General features: G+C 39.5%; 1 protein-coding gene across 27 annotated transcripts in view; it reads right to left on the minus strand.

The window, feature by feature from the left end:
- The window catches only part of PRELID3A (PRELI domain containing 3A), an 87,192-nt gene that overhangs the window by 14,731 nt on the left and 50,477 nt on the right, over positions 1-21,984 (minus strand). The window lies entirely within an intron of this gene.

Consider the following 21,984-nt stretch of genomic DNA (forward strand, 5'->3'; position numbering starts at 1 on the left):
ATAAAAGGTAAGTTTTATGAGATTAGATATTTTGTGCTGTTACTATTAATAACTTTTAAAATATTTTGCTGATTTTTAGTAGCTAATAATAGCTACCAGTAATTGAGCACGTTACTGAACTACTGAACCAAACTTGATTTCACTCGTCTGACACACAGCAAAGCTAATCTATTGACACCGGGTTGTGAAGGAAAGTGCAGCATTTATTGCAGGGCACCCAACATGGGGCCAGGCAAGGAGAATGGGCAGCTCATGATCAAAAGACCTGAACTCCCTGATGGCTTTCAGGTAAGCGTTTTTAAAGGTAAGGTGAGGGAGAGGGTCAGGGTGCCTAATCAACTTGTGGACGTTTGATTGGTGGCTGGTGAGGTAACAGGGTGGTATTGCAGGAGTCAACATCATCAACCTTCTGGTTCCAACCACTCTGGGGGGTCTGTGTGCCGATGGTCAGCATGTAGTTAACTTCTCCACCTGGTGGGGGATTTAGTATCTGCAAAACAACTCAGGATATTTTCTATTGCCCTTGAGGAAGAACTAAAGGTCTTTGACTTTGTTTAATGGCTAAACTATTGTTTTGACTTGCTTAACTGTTTTCCTTTGTTTCTGCATTTTCTCACTTCTCTGATTAAATTTGCTCTTTGGAAATTGGGGAAGGCCTAGGAGGCTAAAACTTTTCTACAAACAAGAGGCAGGGGACAGAGGGTGGGGTCTGTCACAAGGAAGGCCCCACAGGGTCCTGCCCGGTTTCAGTCCCCCCTTTTCTTTGATATTCCTCAATCCTGAGGGGAACAGGAATGATGACTGCTCTGGCTACTAACTGCTGAATGGGGGCAAAGCCAAATTTTCAGGATAAGAGGAGAGAAAGTCATTGACTTTATTATTTTTTAAAGTTAAGGTATAATTGATTTACAGTGTTTCAGGTGTACAGCAAAGTAATTCAGTTATACATGGGTGTGTGTATACACACACACACACGTATTCTTTTTCAGATTCTTTTCCCTTATAGGTTATTACAGTATACTGAGTATAGTTCTCTGTGCTATACAGTTGGTTATCTGTTTTATATATAGTAGTGTGTATATGTTAATCCTCAAATCCTAATTTATCCCTCACCCCCATTCCCCTTTGGTAACTGTAAGTTTGTTTTCTATGTCTGTGGGTCTATTTCTGTTTGTATATAAGTTCATTTGTATCATTTTTTCCACATATAAGTGATGCATGATATTTGTCTTTCTCTGACTTCACTTAGTATGATAATCTCTAGGTCCATCCTTGTTGTTGCAGATGGCATTATTTCACTCTTTTTTATGGCTGAGTAATATTCCACTGTATGTATGTACCACAGCTGCTTTATTCATCCATCCACTGATGGACATTTAGGTTGCTTCCATGTCTTGGCTATTGTAAATAGTGCTGCTGTGAACATTGGGGTGCATGTATCTCTTTGAATTAGAGTTTTCATCTTTTCCAGATATATGCCCAGGAATGGGATTGTTGGATCATATGGTAACTCTGTTTTTAGTTTTTTAAGGAACCTCCATACTGTTCTCTGTAGTGGCTGCACCAATTTACATTCCTGCCAAAACAGTGTAAGAGGGTTCCCTTTCCCCCACATCCTCTCCAGCATTTATTATTTGTAGATTTTTTGATGACGGCCATTCTGACCGGTGTGAGGTGATACCTCATTGTAGTTTTGATTTGCATTTCTCTAATAATTAGTGATGTTGAGCATCTTTTCACGTGCCTGTTGGCCATCTGTATGTCTTCTTTGGAGAAATGTCTATTTAGATCTTCTGCCCATTTTTTGATTGGGTTGTTTGGTTTTTTTGTTATTGAATTGTATGAGCTATTTGTATATTTTGGATATCAATCCCTTGTCGGTTGCATCATTTGCAAAATTTTCTCCCATTCCATAGGTTGTCTTTTCGTTTTGTTTATGGTTTCCTTTGCTGTGCAAAAGCTTTTAAGTTTAATTAGTTTATTTATTTCTGCTTTTGTTTCCATTACTCCAGGAAACAGATCCAAAAAAATATTGCTGCAATTTATGTCAAAGAGCATTCTGCCTATGTTTTCCTCTAGTAGTTTTATAGTGTCTGGTCTTACATTTAGGTCTTTAATCCATTTTGAGTTTATTTTTCTATATGGTGTTAGAGAATGTTATAATTTCATTCTTTTAGCTGTAACTGTCCAGTTTTTCCAGCATCACTTATTGAAGAGACTGTCTTTTCTCCATTATATATTCTTGCCTCCTTTGTCATAGATTAATTGACCATAAGTTCATGGGTTTATTTCTGGGCTATCTATCCTGTTCCATTGATCTATGTGTCTGTTTCTGTGCCAGTACCATACTGTTTTGATGACTGTAGCTCTGTAGTATAGTCTGAAGTCAGGGAGCATGATTGCTCCAGCTCCATTCTTTCCCAAGATTGTTCTGGCTATTCAGGGTCTTTTCTGTTTCCATACAAATTTTTAAAAAATTTTGTTCTAATAAAGAAAAATGTTTTTGTTCTAATCCTGTGAAAAATGCCATTGGTAATTTGATAGGGATTTCGTTGAATCTGTAGATTACTTTGGGTAGTACAGTCATTTTAACAGTATTGAGTCTTCCAATCCAAGAACACACTATATCTTTCCATCTGTGTGGTCTTCAGTTTCTTTCATCAGTGTCTCATAGTTTTCAGAGTATGGGTCTTTTGCCTCCTTAGGTAGGTTTATACCTAAGTATATTATTCTTTTTGATGCAATGGTACATAGGATTGTTTCATTAATTTTTCTTTCTGATAGTTCATTGTTAATCTATAGAAATGCAACAGATTTCTGTGTATTAATTTTGTATCCTGCAACTTTACCAGATTCATTGATGAGCTCTAGTAGTTTTCAGGTGGCATCTTTAGGATTTTCTATGTATAGTATGTCATCTGCAAACAGTGACAGTTTTACCTCTTCCTTTCCAGTTTGCATCCCTTTTATTTCATTTTCTTCTCTGATTGCCGTGGCTAGGACTTCCAAAACTATGTTGAATAAAAGTGGCAAGTGTGGTCATCCTTGTCTTGTTCCTTATCTTATAGGGAATGGTTTTAGCTTTTCACTGTTAAGTATGGTATTAGCTGTTGTGTATGAGTTTGTCATATATGGCGTTTATTATGTTGAGGTATGTTCTCTCTATGCCCACTTTCTGAAGAGTTTATCATAAGTGGATGTTGAATTTTATCAAAAGCTTTTTCTGCATCTACTGAGATGATCGAATGTTTTTATTCTCCAGTTTGTTAATATGTTATATTGCATTGATTGATTCATGGACGTTGAGAAATACTTGCATCCCTGGGATAAATCCCACTTGATCATGGTGTATGATCCTTTTAATGTATTGTTGGAGTCAGTTCACTAGTATTTTGTTGAGTTTTACATCTATGTTCATCAGTGATATTGGCCTGTAATTTTCTTTTTTTGAGTGTGATATCTTTGTCTGGTTTTGGCATCAGGGTGATTGTGGCCTCACAGAATGAGTTTGGAAGTGTTCCTTCCTCTGCAATTTTTTTGAATAGTTTCAGAAGGATGGGTGTTAACTCTTCGCTAATTCACCTCTGAAGAAGCCATCTGGTCCTGGACTTTTGTTTTGGGGGAGTTTTTAAATTACTGATTCAATTTTAGTATTGGTAATTGGTCTGTTCATATTCTAATTCTTCCTTGTTCAGTCCTGGGAGATTGTACCTTTCTAAGAATTTGTCCATTTCTTTTAGATTGTCCATTTTATTGGCATATAGTTGCTTGTAGTAGTCTCTTATGATCCTTTGTATTTCTGTGGTATTGGTTGTAACTTCTTTTTCATTTGTGATTTTATTGATTTGGGCCCTCTTCCTTTTCTTCTTGATGAGTCTGGTTAAAGGTTTATCTTTTCAAAGAACCAGCTTTTGGTTTCATTGATCTTTTCTGTTGTTTTTTGGTTTTGTTTTTGTTTTAGTCTCTATTTCATTTATTTCTGCTCTGATCTTTATGATTTCTTTCCTTCTACTAACTTTGGGTTTTGTTTGTTCTTCTTTCTCTAGTTGCTTTACGTGTAAAATTAGGCTGCTTGAGACTTTGTTTCCTGAGGTAAGCTTGTATCTTTATAACCTTTCTTCTTAGAACTGCTTTTGCCATGTCCTATAGGTTTTTGGGTCATTGTGTTTTCATTTTCATTTGTCTCTAGGTATTTTTTAACTTCCTCTTTGATTTCTTCAGTGAGCCATTGGTTGTTTAGTGGCATGTTGTTTAGCTTCCACCTGTTTGGTTTTCTTGCAGTGTTTTTTTTTGTTTTTTCTTTTTTGGTAGTTCATTTCTAGTCTCATAGTGTTGTGGTTGGAAAAGATGCTTGTGTGATTTCAGTTTTCTTAAACATACCAAGGCTTGTTTTGTGACCTAGCGTGTGATCTATCCTGGAGAATGTTCCATGTGCAGTTGGAAAAAATGTGTATTCTGCTGCTTTTGGATGGAATCCTCTATAAATACCAATCAAGTCAAGTTGATCTAATGTGTTATTTAAGGCCTGTGTTTTCTTATTGATTTTCTGTCTGGATGAGTTGTCCATTGATGTAAGTGGGGTATTATGGTCCCCCACTACTATTGTGTTACTGTCACTTTCTCCTTTTATGTCTGTTAATATTTGCCTTATATATTGAGGTGCTCCTATGTTGGGTGCCTATATGTTTACAATTGTTATATCTTCTTATGTAGCGTCCCTCTTTGTTTCTTGTAACAGTCTTCAATTTAAAGCCTATTTTGTCTGATGTAAGTATTGCTACTCTCGCTTTCTTTTGATTTCCATTTGTGTGGAACACCTTTTTCCATCCCCTCATTTTCAGTCTGTATGAATTTCTAGATCTGAAGTGAGTCTCTTGTAGGTAGCATATATATGGGTCTTGTTTTTGTATCCATTTAGCCAGTCTGTGTCTCTTGGTTGGAGGATTTAGTCCATTTACATTCAATGTAGTTATCAGTACATATGTTCTTACTGCCATTTTTTTTTTTTTCCGGCTGTGCAGCATGTGGGATCTTAGTTCCTGGGCCAGGGATTGAACCCACGTCCCCTGAGGTGGAAGCACGTATTCTTAACCACTGGACCACCAGGGAAGTCCCGTTAATTATTTTGGATTTGTTTTTGTAGGTCTTTTTTTTCCTCTTTCCTCCCTGTGTTCTGTTGTGATTTGATGACTATCTTTTTTTTTTTTTTTTTTTGATGACTATCTTTACTATTATGTCTGGATTCCTTTTTCTTTTTTGTGTTTTTATCTATTACAGATTTTTGGCTTGTGGTTACCATGAGGTTTTGGTGTAGCAGTATTTATATATACATGATTATTTTAAGTTGCTGATCTCTTAATTTCCAATGCATTTTAAATACCCTGCATTTGTACTCTCCTCCCCTCACAATTACTGTTTTTGATATATTTTACATCTAATTGTTTTTGTTATCCCTTAACTGCTTATTGTGGATACAGATGATTTTACTACTTTTGTCTTTTAACCTCCCTTCTAGCTTTGTGTGTGGATGATTTCCTACCTTTACTGTATGTTTGTCTTTACTGGTGAGCTTTTTCATTCTGCAACTTTCTTGTTTCTAGTTGTGGCCTTTTATTTTTCACCTAGAGAACTTCCTTTAACATTTGTTGTAAAACTGGTGTGGCGGTGAATTCTTTTAGCTTTTGCTTGTCTATAAAATTTTTGATTTCTCCATCAAATCTGAATGAGAGCCTTGCTGGGTAGAGTATTCTTGGTTGTAGGTTTTTCCCTTTCATCACTTTAAATATATTGTGCCAGTCCCTTCTGGCCTGCAGAGTTTCTGCTGAAAAATCAGCTGATAGCCTTATGGGAGCTCCTTTGTGTGTTATTTGCTGCTTTTCATGTTCTATCTTTTATAAATTTTGTCATTTTGACTACAGTGCATCTTGGTGTGTTCCTCTTTGGGTTAATCCTGTATGGGACTCTCTGTGCTTCCTGATCTTGGGTAACTCTTTCCTTTCCCAGGTTAGGGAGGTTTTCAGCTATTATCTCTTCATATATTTTCTCAGGCCCTTTCTCCCTCTCTTCTCCTTCTGGGACCCCTACTAGTGCACTTGATATTGTCCCAGAGGTCTCTCAAATTGTCCCCATTTCTTTTCATTTTTACTTTTTTCTGTTCAGCGGCAGTGATTTCTGCTACTCTGTCTTCCAGCTCATTGATCCGTTCTTCTGAATCATTTAGTCTACTATTGATTCCTTCTCGTGTATTTTTCATTTCAGTTACTGTATTCTTCATCTCTGGTTGTTCTGTTTTCTAATTCTTTGTGAAAAACTTCTAACTTCTTGCTCTGTGCATCCATTCCCCTCCAGAGTTCTTTTGATCATCTCTACTCTGAACTCTTTCTCGGGTAGATTACCTATCTCCACTTCACTTAGTTCTTCTTCGGGGGTTTTATCTTTTTCCTTCGTCTGGAACATAATCTTCTGCCACATCATTTTGTCTAAGTTGCTATTTGTATTTTTATGTATGTGGTAGGTTGGTTACATTTCTTGACCTTGGAGAAGTGGCCTTCGGTAGGTGTCCCAGCACTGGCACCTGCAGGCTGTTTGGTGGGGCCAGGTCTTGGCACTGATGATCCAAGGTGTCAGCCACCAGCCTCAGTAGTGTTCACGCAGCTGAAAGTTCCCCAATATGTCTGCCCCCAGTGTCTATGTCTCCAGGGTGAGCTGCAGCCACCCCCCACCTCTCCAGGAGACTCTTCAAGACCTGCAGGTAGGTCTGGCCCAGGCTCCTATCAAATTACTGCTTTCGCCCTGGGTCCCAGGGTGCATGAGGTTTTGTGTGCACCCTTTAAGAGTGAAGTCTCTTATTTCCCCAGTCCTGTGGGCCTCCTCCAGTTAAGCCCTGCTGGCCTTCAAAGCCAAATGCTCTGGGGGCTCATCTTGCTGGTGCTGGACCTCCAGACTGGGGAGCCTGACGTGGGGCTCAGAACTCTCACTGCTGTAGGAGAACCTCTGCAATATAATTATTCTCCAGGTGTGTGTTGCCCACCCAAGGGAGAGGTATGGAATTTTGATTATATCATGTGTATGCCCCTCCTGTCTTGTTGGGGTTGCTTTTTTTAGAAGATCTTTTCTGGTAGGTTCCAGTCTTTTTCGTCAATGGTTGTTCTGCAGATAGTTGTGATTTTGGCGTGCTCGTGAGAGAAGGTGAGCTCAGGGTCTTTCTACTCCACCATATTGGCTGTCAAATCTTTCATTGACTTTAATTTTAAAGAATTCTCAAGTCTCAAGCTTAGCATCAATATTTTGTATTATGAAAAATATTACCTCTCTCTTTGATTGCTTTGTCTTTTTTTTTTTCACCACACAGCACAGCACGCAGGATCTTAATCCCCCGACCAGGGATTGAACCTATACCCCCCTGCAGTGGAAACATGGGAGTCTTAACCACTGGACCACCAGGGAAGTCCCTGATTCCTCTGTCATAGTACCTGAACAAATACTTGAAAATTAGTACTCATATTACAGTGATGATAATGACCAAAATGCACACCCTTGTAGTAGTCCCTGAAAGAGTCTTCCTATTCCAGATAGCAATCAGAAAAAATAAGTTTTGAAGTGGGTCATTCCTCTTTACATACATTCTGTAACCAAGTAACCTTCGGAATTATTCTAGTTATTTGGGTTTCAGCTTTTCCGGGGTGTAAATATATACATAGCAGGAGCTACTGGCCATTTACACATATATCTCCTTTTTTGCTAAAACAAAATTTAAAGCAATTTTATTTTCTCGTATTATTCTTGTTAAAGAATGTAGTGCCTTCTGCTGGCAGGCTACGTCTTGAGTTGTCTCATTTGCCATTACTATTCCTAAAGTAAGAGAAAGGTTTCATAGTTACAAGAGGAGACCTTATGACCAAAAGGTGGCAGCTGCTAGCAGATAATGTTTTGAGAACAGCTGGTGGTGTCCTTGAGTCTGATACAATTCAGAAAATTTAAGTTCTCAGTAATACAGGAACACGTCTGAAACCATGTCCACAATGGACACCCAGCTCCATTTGGATGCCTGAACCATGGTTATTCTATTTTTATTTTTTTAAATGCATTATTTCATTTAATCGTTAAAGCAGATATACGATGTATGTTTAATAGGCCATAAACAGACTGTTTTGATTAGCCTAAAGTTCAAGTTAAATCATGTGTATGCCAGAATGACATCCCCCTACCTCAATATGTGAAAATTTCCTCCGTCATTTTCCCCTTTTGATTGCAAATCTTTCTATAGAAAGCATTGATGATCAAAATATTTGTCCCTCGATGCCAGGGTGGTAGTTGCCTGCCCTGGTTATCCTGTCCCTCAGTGCTAGGCCTACTTTTGTGTGTACACACATTTGCCTAGTTGTCCACATTGGGGGGAAAACTGACAGTAAACAAGCTCAGAGCTAGATTAATGGGGAAGCATTTTATAGGCTATACATTTTATCAATTATACTGAATTGTCTCATAAACATTGTACATGTGCTTCTAGCAATAGACTTAAAACAAGCAGTGATACATGTCATGATTAGTTATACTCTGTGACAACTTTACTAGAGAATTTTCTTTCCATTTTGATAGGGAGACAAACATTTGGTAAACAGTTTTATGAGGTCATTAGGGTTTCTATTATAATTCTTTAATTTCTTACCGAGTTCAGCTGTATGATCTGAAAGTTATCAGAAACCTATACTTGTCCAAAAGTCCTTTCTATGAATTGTCTTGAAGATGAAGCATTTTTGCAAAAGCATCAGAGTGAAACAATAACTCTCCATGGATGAAAAAAGACTTAAAAAGGCACAGGTAAAGATCTGATTAAAATGCAATTGGACAAACTTAACCAAGTTGATAAACAACATTTTAAGATAATAGCTAAAACTGACTGATAACATAATATCAGGACATATTCAAATTTTAGGAACTTCATATAATTTCTAGAACACTTATACTAATGACATTTATCCATACAGTATAACCTAAGAATGTTTATCACCACTCATTTGCCAATGCTTCTCATGTAATTTAATATACCAAATAATTCTAATTAGTTTAATATTTCTCACTGAGATGCTTTACAGGCCCTTTGAAACATCCCAACATCAGCCAGAGAAAGAAACCTATGAAGCTTACAATCTGTTATCAAAAGCAGCTCAATATTGCAGGAAAACTTTGTTCTCTTAACAGAGAAAATCAAACTCCAGTTTGTACCAGCCTACTTTTAGTAACAAAATTTATTTACTTAATTAAATTGAATCTAATCTTAGCCAGTGTTGGCCAGGAACAAAACTCTTTTCTCAAGGTTCCTTTTCCACAAACATTCTATCACTTTCTGTATCCATATTAGTTTGTCCCTTATTTTCTTTCTCATCCAGAAACAACCAGCTCTAGAATAAAATTACTTTTTTTCACTTAACAAAATATTTCCATTCTTTATACCTTCTCTCATTGACAACATATATACTACTTTCTTTACATATTGTAAAGCTTCCCTTACTATCCTTAGTAGTTTAATTGCATATATATTGTAATTTTTAAGCTTTAAAAACCTTATTCTCTAGCAAAAACCAAGAAGCAAGCAATTGTGAACTGTTTCTTACATCAGCATTTCCTGACTGGCACATTTAATGAAAACATTCCATAACCTTTAAAAACATACATTTTCTCATAGCATAATTTCTTTCTTTTAACATGGTCCAAGACGTTTGTCTAATAAACATACGTTTTTAGGCTTTTCTCTCATAAGAAGATAGGCAAACTTAGACTTGCCTAGCAATCAATATTCCAGTATTTTATCTTAATTAAAAATGATCTAGGGGGCTTCCCTGGTGGCGCAGTGGTTGAGAATCTGCCTGCCAATGCAGGGGACACGGGTTCGAGCCCTGGTCTGGGAAGATCCCACATGCCGCGGAGCAACTAGGCCCGTGAGCCACAATTACTGAGCCTGCGCGTCTGGAGCCTGTGCTCCGCAACGAGAGAGGCCGCGATAGTGAGAGGCCCGCACACCGCGATGAAGAGTGGCCCCCGCTTGCCGCAACTAGAGAAAGCCCTCACACAGAAACGAAGACCCAATACAGCCATAAATAAATAAATAAAATTTTTTTAAAAATGATCTAAACATTCAATGAATTCTCATCATTTACCTTAATTTAGTAAAATTCTAAAATTTCAAGTTACCAACCTCTGGAGAAATTAAAGCATAATTATTCCTAAAGAGTTCACCTAAAAGCTTCTATCCCATTTATCTCTATTTCAGTGCTTATGAAAATATCATCATACCAAGTTAATTTGTTTTGCTGACAAATTTTACAGCAGATATCATATGAACTTATTTGGCTTCTATTAAATCTAGGTATGATAAAAGTATTATATTTAATATTGATGACTGTAAAGACATTTCTGTATTAATTAAACCAACAAACTGTAACTTTAATGCCAGATATTAATTTAATATTGAATATTCCCCAAATCACGTGAGAGTTTCTGTTGTATTTCTGAGAATTTATATAAGCACTTAATTTCCTTTAAGCAAATTAAATAGAGCTCATTCATAGATTCATTTTTACATGAAGACAGAATCAGAGATCTCATAGCTTTATTTTAAAACTTAGTCATGAATCAGACATTATAAAACTCATTAGTTTATAAATAACAGTTGGAGTAAGTTTACTCACTTGAATTTTAAGCCTCTTTTCCCTTTTTTCCTTTCAGTTTCAGGTTCTACTGATTAACCCAAGGCTGTAGTCTCAGGCATTGTGGACTGTGTTTGCATTCCAAGGACATGATAAGAGTTATAACTTAAAGCTTTCTCCTAGGAATACTTTTGTTCTCGCAGGATCAGAATTTTGAAAAAAATATTTTATCAAGCCAGTTTTCTCTGAGTAAAAAAAGAACCAGTTTTGGAATTTTTCTCAAGTCTAAAGAATATTGTGGCCACACAGTGTTGGAAAAATCATTTTCTTTCTATCTCTTTGTAGGAGCATAACTAAAGCTCTCCCAGTTTTGCAAAATACATCCCAGGGTACTACGAGATGGAACAGAGCTCTGATTCCTGCCCCCCCCCCTTTTCTCATTTTGCAGATATTTCCAGAAACACATCAGAACCAGGCAGAGTGTTATCTGGTGGCCTTTCAGGGTTGTAGTTCCCTAGCATGAGAATGGAAAGTTTCTTATTTGGAATTCCAGACAGGGGTGCAGATCAGCCTTGGTCTAACAGGGAGTTTTCCAATTACCACTCAGGCAGTGCTGGATGGCTGAGGGACTCCTCGACCCAGAAGGGGAAATCCAATTAAAGTGGCATTCCACTTAAAACCAGATGACCAAGTTTTACGTCTCCCCTCCACACAGCCCCTGCCAAAAGGAAAATTCCAAGCAAGGCAACCCAGTAGGGAAGAATACCCTGGTGTAGTCACATAGGACATTCTGCCACTTACCAGAGAGGTCTCACAGACCAGACTAGATCAGGACCAGAGCCTAGTTTCCTTCACCATGGAATCAAAACTGCCATGGGCCAGCAATGTCCAGTCAGTGCAAGCACTTGGGGCTGCTCCTGAGAAAAAAGTGCTCAGGCAGCTGCTGGAGACAGGATCCATGAGCTGCCAATGGCCAGGGGCCAGTGTGCCATTGGCAAGATGCCCACTTGGGATGGAAGGCCCACCTGGGCCACCAAAATTGTTTTCCAGCCAAATTTGGGTCCGCTCGCCCAACATGCAGCAAAGCCAACCTACTGACACTAGGTTGTGGTGAAGGAAAGTACAGCATTTATTGCAAGGCACCCAACATGGGGCCAAGCAAGGAGAATGGGCAGCTCGTGACCAAAAGACCCAAACTCCCTGATGTCCTTCAGCCAAGGGTTTTTAAAGGCAAGGTGAGGGAGAGGGTCATGGGTGCCATATCAGCCTGTGGACATTTGTCTGATTGGTGGGTGGTGAGGTAACAGGGTGGTATTTCAGCAGTTAACATCATCAACCTTCTGATTCTAACCACTCTAGGGGTCTATGTGCTTGTGGTCAATATGCAGTTAACTTCTCCACCTGGTGAGGGTTTAGTATCTGCAAAACAACTCAGGATATAGTTTAGGATATTACCTATAGCCCTTGAGGAGGAACTAAAGCTCCTTGAGTTCGTTTAATGGCTAAATTATCATTACTTTGACTTGCTTGACTGTTTTCATTTGTTTCTGCATTTTCTCACTTCTCTGATTAAATTTGCTCTTTGGAAATTGGGGAAGCCCTAGGAGGCTAAAGCTTTTCTACAAACAAGAGGCAGGGGACATAGGAGGGTGGGGTCTGTCACCACAAAGGCCCTGCAGGGTCCTGCTTGGTTTCAAGCACTTTTCCATATCAGGTACTGTGCAAAGCACCCTCAGCCACAACTCTGATACTCAACTCTAAGCAGGTGCTGTGCATACCTTCTTTTACATCTGAAAAACAGGAATAGCAAAGTGGTCATTTGCCCAAGGTCAAACCACTAGCCCAGAATCACACCTGAGGTCATCACTTCCGATGCTGTGCTCATGACCCTGCTGTGTTTCCACCTGCTTTTCCCACCAAGGGCTATGATTCTGAACCCAGTCCTCACGTTACCAAGCACTCAGTGAATGCCCAGGGCTGTGTGTGCAAAGTAAACATCTCATCTTGGCTCCTGGTCAAATACATGTGTGAATAGTTCAAAAAAATCCAAAGCAATATAAATGTCTAGGAATTTGTAGTAAGCTGTGAGCTGGTATCAGTCAAGAACACCTTCATGGAAGTAGATTTCAAGGTGGGTTCAGAGGAGGGAGGGGACCCAATATGCCCCAAAGTGTGGTCTGATGACACCTGGATCAGAATCATCTGGGCCAATGCCTAGACCTTGGTTTTGATTCCAGTGAGAGTGGGCATAGAGGGAACTTACCTCAACATAATAAACGCCATATACAACAAACCCAGAGCTAACATCATTCTCAACAGTGAAAAGCTGAAAGCATTCCCTCCAAGATCAGGAATAAGACAAGGATGTCCACTGTTGCAACTTTTATTCAACATACTGGTGGAAGTCCTAGCCACGGCAGTCAGAGAAGAAAAAGAAATAAAAAGGATCCAAACTGGAAAAGAAGTAAAACAGTCACTGTTTGCAGATGACATGATACTATACACAGAAAATCCTAAAGATGCTACCAGAAAACTACTAGAGCTCATCAATGAATTCAGTAAAGTTGCAGGATACAAAATACACAGAAATCTCTTGCATTCCTACATACTAACAGCAAAAGATCAGAAAGAGAAATTAAGGAAACAATCCCATTTACCATCGCATCAAAAAGAATAAAACAGCAATAGGGACTTCCCTGGTGGTCCAGTGGTAAACAATCCGCCTTACAATGCAGGGGACTTGGGTTCCATCCCTGGTCGGGGAAATTGGATCCCACATGCCACAGGGCAACTAAGCCTGCATGCCACAACTACTGAGCTTGCGCGCCTCAACTAGAGCCTGCATGCCGCAAACTACAGAGCCCACACGTTCTGGAGCCTGCACACCACAACTAGAGAAGAGAAAACCCACATGCCACAACTAGAGAGAAGCCCGCGCACCACAATGAAGAGCCCACGTGCCGCAATGAAAGATCCCGTGTGCCTCAATGAAGATCCCACATGCCACAACGAAGACCCAATTCAGCCAAAAATAAAAATAAATAAATAATAAATAGATCTTTAAAATATATATATAAAAATAGGAGTAAACATACCTGAGGAGACAAAAGACCTTTACTCTGAAAACTGTAAGATGCTGATGAAAGAAATCGAAGATCACAAACATAGATGGAAAGATATACCATGTTCTTGATTGGAAGAATCAATATTGTCAAAATGACTATACTACCCAAAGCAATCTACAGATTCAGTGCAATCCCTATCAAATTACCAATGGCGGACTTCCCTGGTAGTCCAGAGGCTAAGACTCCACACTTCCAATGCAGGGGCCACAGGTTTGATCCCTTGTCAGGGAACTAAGATCCCACATGCTGTCTGGCATGGCCAGAAAAAAAATTACCGTTGGCATTTTTCTCAGAACTAGAACAAAAAATTTTTTAATTTGTATGGAAACACAAAAGACCCCGAATAGCCAAAGCAATCCTGAGAAAGAAAAATGGAGCTGGAGGAATCAGGCTCCCTGACTTCAGACTATACTACAAAGCTACAGTCATCAAAACAGTATGGTACTGGTGCAAAAACAGAAATATAGATCAATGGAACAGGATAGAAAGCCCAAAAATAAACCTATGCACCTACGGTCAATTTATCTATGACACAGGAGGCAAGAACATACAGTGGAGAAAAGACAGTCTCTTCAATAAATGGTGCTGGGAAAACTGAACAGCTACATGTAAAAGAATGAAATTAGAACACTCTCTAACACCATATACAAAAATAAACTCAGAATGGATCAAAGACCTAAATGTAAGGCTGGACACTATAAAACTCCTAGAGGAAAACATAGGCAGAACACTCTCTGACATATTGCAGCAATGTCTTCTTTGATCCACCTTGTAGAAGTAATGAAAATAAAAACAAAAATAAACAAATGGGACCTAATTAAACTTAAAAGCTTTTGCACAGCATAAACAAAATGAAAAGACAACCCACAGAATGGGGTTGCCAACCCCATTTGCCAACAAAGTGACCAACAAAGTATTAATCTCCAAAATATACAAACAGCTCATGCAGCTCTATATCAAAAAAAACAAAAAAAAACAAACAACCCGATCACAAAATGGGCAGAAGATCTAAATAGACATTTCTCCAAAGAAGACAAAGAAATGGCCAAAAAACATATAAAAAGACATCAACATCACTAATTATCAGAGGAATGCAAATCAAAACTACAATGAGGTATCACTTCGGTCAGAATGGCCACCATCAAAAAGTCTACAAACAGTAAATGCTAGAGAGGGTGTGGAGAAAGGGAACCCTCGTACACTGTTGTGGGGAATGTGAATTGGTACTACCAATATGGAGAACAGTATGGAGCTTCCTTAAACTAAAAATAGAGCTACCATATGATCCAACGATCCCAGTCCTGGGCATATATCCGGAGAAAATCATAATTCGAAAAGATGCATGCACCCCAATGTTCACTGCAGCACTATTTACAATGGCCAAGACATGGATGCAACCTAAATGTCCATCGACAGAGGAATGGATAAAGAAGATGTGGTACATATATATGATGGAATTTTACTCTGCCATAAAAAAGAATGAAATAATGCCATTTGCAGCAACATGGATGGACCTATAGATTATCACACTAAGTGAAGTAAGTCAGAGAAAGACAAATATCATATGATAGCACTCATATGTGGAATCTAATTTTTTTAAATGATACAAATGAACTTATTTACAAAACAAACAGACTTTCACATATCGGAAACAAACTTACGGTTACCAAAGAGGAAACGTGGTGGAGAGGGATAAATCACACTGCTGTATATAAGACAGATAACCAACAAGGGCCTACTGTATAGCGCAGGGAACTCTACTCAATATTCTGTGAAAACCTATTTGAGAAAACAATCTGAAAAAGAATGAATATATGTATAACTAAATCACTTTGCTGTACACCTGAAACTAACACAACACTGTAAATCAACTATACTCCAATAAAATTAAAAAATAAAAAACAAAACAAAAAGTAATGAGAAATTGCTCTAGCTTTTTAATCAAGGGGAGTTACGACAGGATTATTTTTGAGTAATCTGACAAGAAGTGGAACAGAAGGAAAGGGAGACCAGTTCAAAGGTGAGTGTACTTAGTACATGGTGAAGTATCAGTTAATAATAAACATTTAGTGCCACACAGGTTTCTATGGGTCAGGAGGTGGGGTGCAGCTCTAGCTGGGTGGCTCCAGCCTGGGTCTCTAATGCGGGTGCACTTAGTTGAAGGCTTCACTGGGGCCAGAGGATCTGCTTCCGGGACAGCTCCTCCCATGTCCGCACAACCTGGCATCCAGCTTGCCCCAAAGCACATCTTTCATGATCGGCCTGGGAAGCCACACCCATGATGGGGTATTCTGCAGTATTTCATTGACCCCACAGGTCAGCCCTTTCTATGGAGGAGGCCACATGTGGGTGTGGTCAGCAGGAGGCAGCCAGCCACCCCACGCAATAAGCACCTAAACCAGACAGGGACGGTGAAATGAGAAGGCAGAGAATTGATGAGACCTTTTAGAGCAATATTTGGTTTCCAAATGGCTACAGAGAACGAGCAGGGGGAAGACGTCTCAAATACCTCAGGTTTTGTACTTGGGAAATGGAAGGAGCACTGATTAGAAAGCGGGGAGAGGAAAGCAGTTCGGTGGAAGGGACCAAATTTAGTTTTATTTATGTTGACTGAGAGATGCAGTGGAATTTCTAAGAAAGGGGTTGGCTTTACAGAAACTTTTTCTGTAAAGGGCCAGACGGTAAATATTTCAGCCTTCGTGGGCCTCTTAGGTCTATGTCACGTACGCTCCTGTGTGGAGGGGTTTATTTACAACCCTTTAAAGATACAAAAACCATTCCCACCTCATGGGCTGTGGTTTGCCAACTCCTGCCCTAAGCAAACTGTCCTATAACAGCTGAAAACACAAGCATAGAACGTGATGAGAAGTCAAGGCCAGAAATCCAATTCACTACTGAGTCAGTGTCCATTCATTTCTTACTGCCTGCCTCTTTCACTGTTGATAGTTAACTCTTACTAGTGATTATAAAAGATTTTTTAAAAAACAAAAATACCATTGTTAAAAAAAGTATGTTCCATCTGTGAAGCCCAGTGTTCCCAATTCCAGCCCCACCAGTGGTCCCCTTGAGGGACTCTGCAGCCCAGCGACAGGCCAGCACAGGCAGAAACGGCGCTGTGGACCGGGAGCCATGAGGCCTTCACCTCGCTTTCTGCTTGGATACTTTGAGGTAGGTCCCAGTGTCCACACTTTACAGACAGGAACAAAGCTCAGGGGTCACGTGGTCTGCCCGGTTCACTCCCACACGCCTTTAGCCCCACGATGGGCTGGCAAAGTGCTCTCTCCCTAGCCGCCAGAGTCACCAGAATGACCCTGCCTCTCCTTTGGATACTGAAGTTGTAACAGAACCTGTGAAAATCTGTTCTTAATATATGGGCATTCACTAAGGCCTAGCCATAAGTAGAGGTCTGCTAGGGAAGACTACTCTGGAAGAAAATGGAACTCGTAACAGACACCCAGCAGGTAACTCCTACATCGAAGCACCCCGTTCCTTAACATGAGGACAGAAATGCTGGCGCAAACAGTCACCCACTCTTACGAAGCCAAAAGACACTGGCTCAAATCAGAGACACTTGCAACAGTTGGTTCTAATGCCAAATGGGCAGAAGACTCTTCAAAGGATATTCAGCACCATCGCTTTTCCTACAAGAAGAGAAGCCTCTGATCCCAGAGCCCCTGGCACTGCTTCGACAGTAATGGCGAGGCGGGGCCACCCAACCAGGAGGCTGGCGCCTACACAGACCACAGGATGGCCTGGGGCCCAGCTTCCAGAAAATATTCTCGGTTTCTCCTGAACATCAGCCCAGTAACTTCTGGTTTATCTGCATACTTGACACAGTAACTAGTGCATTTCAACTTTTATTCCTACCAGACTTCAGGGCCACAATAACAGGGATGTAACACAGGAAACTGAGGAAAGGCAGCAGAATTCTGGATTTATTTCTATGCTTTTGGCAAAAAAATAAACCTTACGCAAGTAATACATTATCAAAACAAACACCTCCTCCTGATACTCATTTCTCTAAAACACTAAACTGGTTGGTTTGGTTAAACATAAAAATGTATCCCATTTCATGTTCAGAAACTAAAATGAAATAAGGATGCTTTCTTTATGTTACTATATACGTATAATTAAAAACACATGTCCGTAAATAAATCTAAGGTCTGTGGTCAGTGGGAGATAATGATGTCTGACAAACAAATGAAATGATGTTTGTAGAACATGAGACTTGAGTATGGGCAGGTCGGCGGAGGCTGGGCAGAGGCCACGCCCAGCCCCCCGACGGAGCACAGGGCTCCTGGGCCACTGAGCGCCAGGCCTGGTCTGAGCAGCCACAGCCGGACCTGGCAGGAGCCCCGAGGCTGACGGCCTGGAATGTGTCATGTTAACAAGCTCCAAGACCAATCTCAGGCTCTCACGTTTAAAACCTGCTCCCGCCCTCTGACAGGTCATCCTTCCTGAGAATCCGAGGCAAATATCCACGTCTCCAACCACAGCAAACCTGCGGATCAGCACCCACAAGAACTTTCCATTTGAATGTGGGAGGTTACGGAGTGTGAGAAAGCCATTCCTTTTTCACCCTGATACCTTGGTTTCTAGGGAAGGGATATCAGAAGTTTAACTTCTTAAACAAAAAATCTTTCCACCAAAAAAAGGTAAATGTGAACAACAGGCCCGAATGTAGCAAATTCAGCCCCTTTCCAGAGTCCTTCTCCTCAGTGTCCCAGGCACGCATGCAGTAACCACGAATGTTCCCTTGGACACACATGTAGAGCGTGTGTGTGCAGCCCCGGCTGTCAACTTGCTGCCCGGACTCTGTGTCTCCTGTCCTGGGTGCAGGGAACCACAAGGCCACGTGCCAGTGGTGCTTCAAGCCCTGGCGCAGGCGGGGGCTGCCAGCCCCTCCAGCTCTGAGTTCAGGCAGCCGATAACCCACTCCAGGGCCTTGTGACCTGGCTGAGAGAATAGCAGTGAGGACCCTCCCGGGGAAGAAGGCCTCGGTCAGGTCCCACCGCGCTCATGTTCTCCAGCCTCCTGCCTAGGTCATCTCAGGAGAGGGGGCCGCCCCTGGATGCCGGGGGTACCTTCTGAAGGTCAGTGCAACAGCAGTGTTGACAGATACTCATTAAGAAACGCTAGCAGAGAGTATTTCTCAAATTAGAAATCAAGGTTAAGTTTCACACGGCCATCCGCACTCAGCTTCGTGTATTCTGTCAGACAACATTTGCTACTGTACTAATGGTGAATTCCAAATACAAATAAATACTGAATCCACTTCCAGACCAAACTGAAAGTTACAAAGCCAAACACTTTTGCACTAAACAAATTTTGAAGATAATCACTACTGCTTTCTTAATGACTAACACCCCCCAAGAAAAAAATGTATTGATAATGGAAAACATAGGAGAATAAAAACCCAGCACATGCATGTGCTTATCTTTACCCAACTTCAGTCTACTAGAAAATTGAAGAGTCCAAATAACTGACATTTACAACTGCCCTTGCCCTAAAAATGCAGTCTTCCTCCAAAACTACACAGGGGACTTCTGAACACCATAGCCATTGTAGAAGGCTCACAAGAATCCACCCTTTCTGGCACTTTTATCCCTGCTTCAAAAATGTGGTTTGCACAGACTCACAGATACAGAAAACAAACTAGAGGTTACCAGTGGGGAGAGGGAAAGGAGAGGGGCATGATAGGGGTGGGGGATTAAGAGGAACAATCTACTACGTATAAAATAGAGAAGCAATAAGGATACATTGTACAGCATAGGGAATATAGTCAATATTTTATAATAACTATAAATGGAATATAACCATTAAAAATTGTGAATCACTATGTAGTACACCTGAAACTTATATAAAATACTGTAAATCAACTATACTGCAATAAAAATGTATGTGTATATATATATTTTTAAAAACCATGGTTTCCAAAATGACAAATATTCATGTCTCCCTCTAGAACAGAACTCCCTACATGACAAGTTTAGACCATTACCTCTATGAGATTATACAGTTACCTAGAGGTCATGGAACAAGAGGTTCACTGCAGAAAAGGGTCACCCAGTGTAGAGGGCAATGCTTCGCGCTGAGTGTGTCAGAGTAAAGCCCCCAACACAGATGGACACAGAGGAAAGCTCCCTTCACACTCATCTCTATAGACAGGAGGGAAGTAAGGACAGGATGCCATAATGAACAAGAAAGATTTAGAAATCTAGAATACAGCTTGCCAAGATAAAAACTAGTGAAAAAGTTGGAAGGTTTGTCAATTTTATTAATCTTTTCAACAAAACAACACTGGTTTCAATAATTCTGTTATTTTCCTATTCTCTATTTCCTACTCAGCTTACAAGTATTTTGTTAAGGATTTTTGCATCAATATTCATAAAGGATATCAGTCTGTAGTTTTATTTTCTGGGGGTGTCTTTGCCTAATTTTAGTATCAGGCTAATACCGGTCTCTCAGAATGTTAGGATGTATTCCCTCCTCTGTTTTTTTGGAAGAGTTTGTGAAGGATTGGTGTTAATTCTTCTTTAATGTTTGGATTTTTCTTTGTTGGGAGGTTTTTAATTACTGATTCAATCTCTACCTGTTACAGGCCTGTTGAGATTTTCTGTTTCTTCCTGAATCAGTTTTGGTAAGTTGTATGTTTCCAGAAATTTGTCCATCTCACTTAGGTTATCTAATTTGTTCTGGTATAATCGTTCATAGTACAGGCATAACTTGGAGATATGGCAGGTTCAATTCCAGACCATGAAAATAAAGTGAATATCACAATAAAGCGAGTCACAAGAAATATTTGGTTTCCCAGTGCATATAAAAGTTATGTTTATGCTATACTGTAGTATATTAAGTATGCAATACCATTATGTCTAAAAATATATATACATAACTTTAATTTAAAAATACTTTATTGCTAAAAAATGCTAATTATCTGAGCCTTCAGCATGTTGTAGTAGTGACATCAAAGATCACTGATAACAGATCCCCGTAACAAATATAATAATAATGAAAAAGTTTGAAATATTCCAAGAATTACCAAACCATGACACAGAGACATGATGTGAGCAAATGCTATTGGAAAAATGGTGCCAACAGACTTGCTTGAGGCAGAGGTGCCATAAACCTTCAATTTGTAAAAAAAAAAAAAACGCAGTATCTGCAAAGTGCAGTAAAGTGAAATGCAATAAAATGAGGTATGCCTGTATTTTCTTATATCCTTTTACTTCTGTAAGGTCTGTAGTAATGCCCCCGCTTTCAATTCTGATTTTTTTATTTTGAATCCTCTTTTGTTCTTGGTCAGTCTAACTAAAGGTTTGTCAATTTTGTTAATCTTTTCAAAACAACTTTTGGTTTCAATAATTCTATAATTTTCCTAGTTTCTATTTTATCTCCTCTCTAATCTTTATCATTTCTTTCCTTCTGCAAGCCATGGATTTAGCTGCTTCTTCATTTTCTAGGTCCTTAAAGTCAGGTTAATGATTTGACAGCTTTCCTCTTTTTTTAACATATGTGTTTGTAACTATGAATTTCCATCTGAGCACTGCTCTCACTGCATAAGTTTTAATATGTTGTTTTCATTTTCATTCATCCCATTTTATGATTTCACTTATAATTTCTTCTTTGACTCACTGGTTGTTAGATGTACGTTTTTTAAATTCCACATTTGTGAATTTTCCAGTTTTCCTTATGCTACTGATTTCTAACTTCATTTCATTGTGATCACAAAAGATACTATGATTTCAGTCTTCTTAAATTTACTGACACTTGGTTTATGGTCTATCCTGGAGAATATTCCATGTGCTCTTGAGAAAAATGTGTATTCTGCTGTTATTGGGTGAAGTGTTCTATATGTGTGTTAGGTCAAGTTGGTTTACAGCGTACTTCAAATCCTCCATTTATTTACTGATCTTCTGTCTATCCAATAATGGACATTCTATCCATTATTGAAAGTGGACTATTGAAGTCTCTATCATTATAGAATTGTCTATTTCTCTCTTCTGCTAATGTTTGCTGCATATATTTGGGGGTTCTGTAGTGTGGTATGTATATATCTTTCTTTGCCTTTTGTAACAATTTTTGCCTTAAAGTCTGTTTTTTCTGATATTAGTGTGGCCACCCAGCTCAGCTCTCTTTTAGTTACCATTTTCATGGAATATCTTTCTCCGTCCTTTCACATTCAACCTATTTACCTCTTTGGCTTTAAAGTG

The sequence above is a fragment of the Balaenoptera ricei genome, chromosome 14 (genome assembly GCF_028023285.1).
Source record: "Balaenoptera ricei isolate mBalRic1 chromosome 14, mBalRic1.hap2, whole genome shotgun sequence".
In the NCBI taxonomy this organism is placed as follows: domain Eukaryota; kingdom Metazoa; phylum Chordata; class Mammalia; order Artiodactyla; family Balaenopteridae; genus Balaenoptera; species Balaenoptera ricei.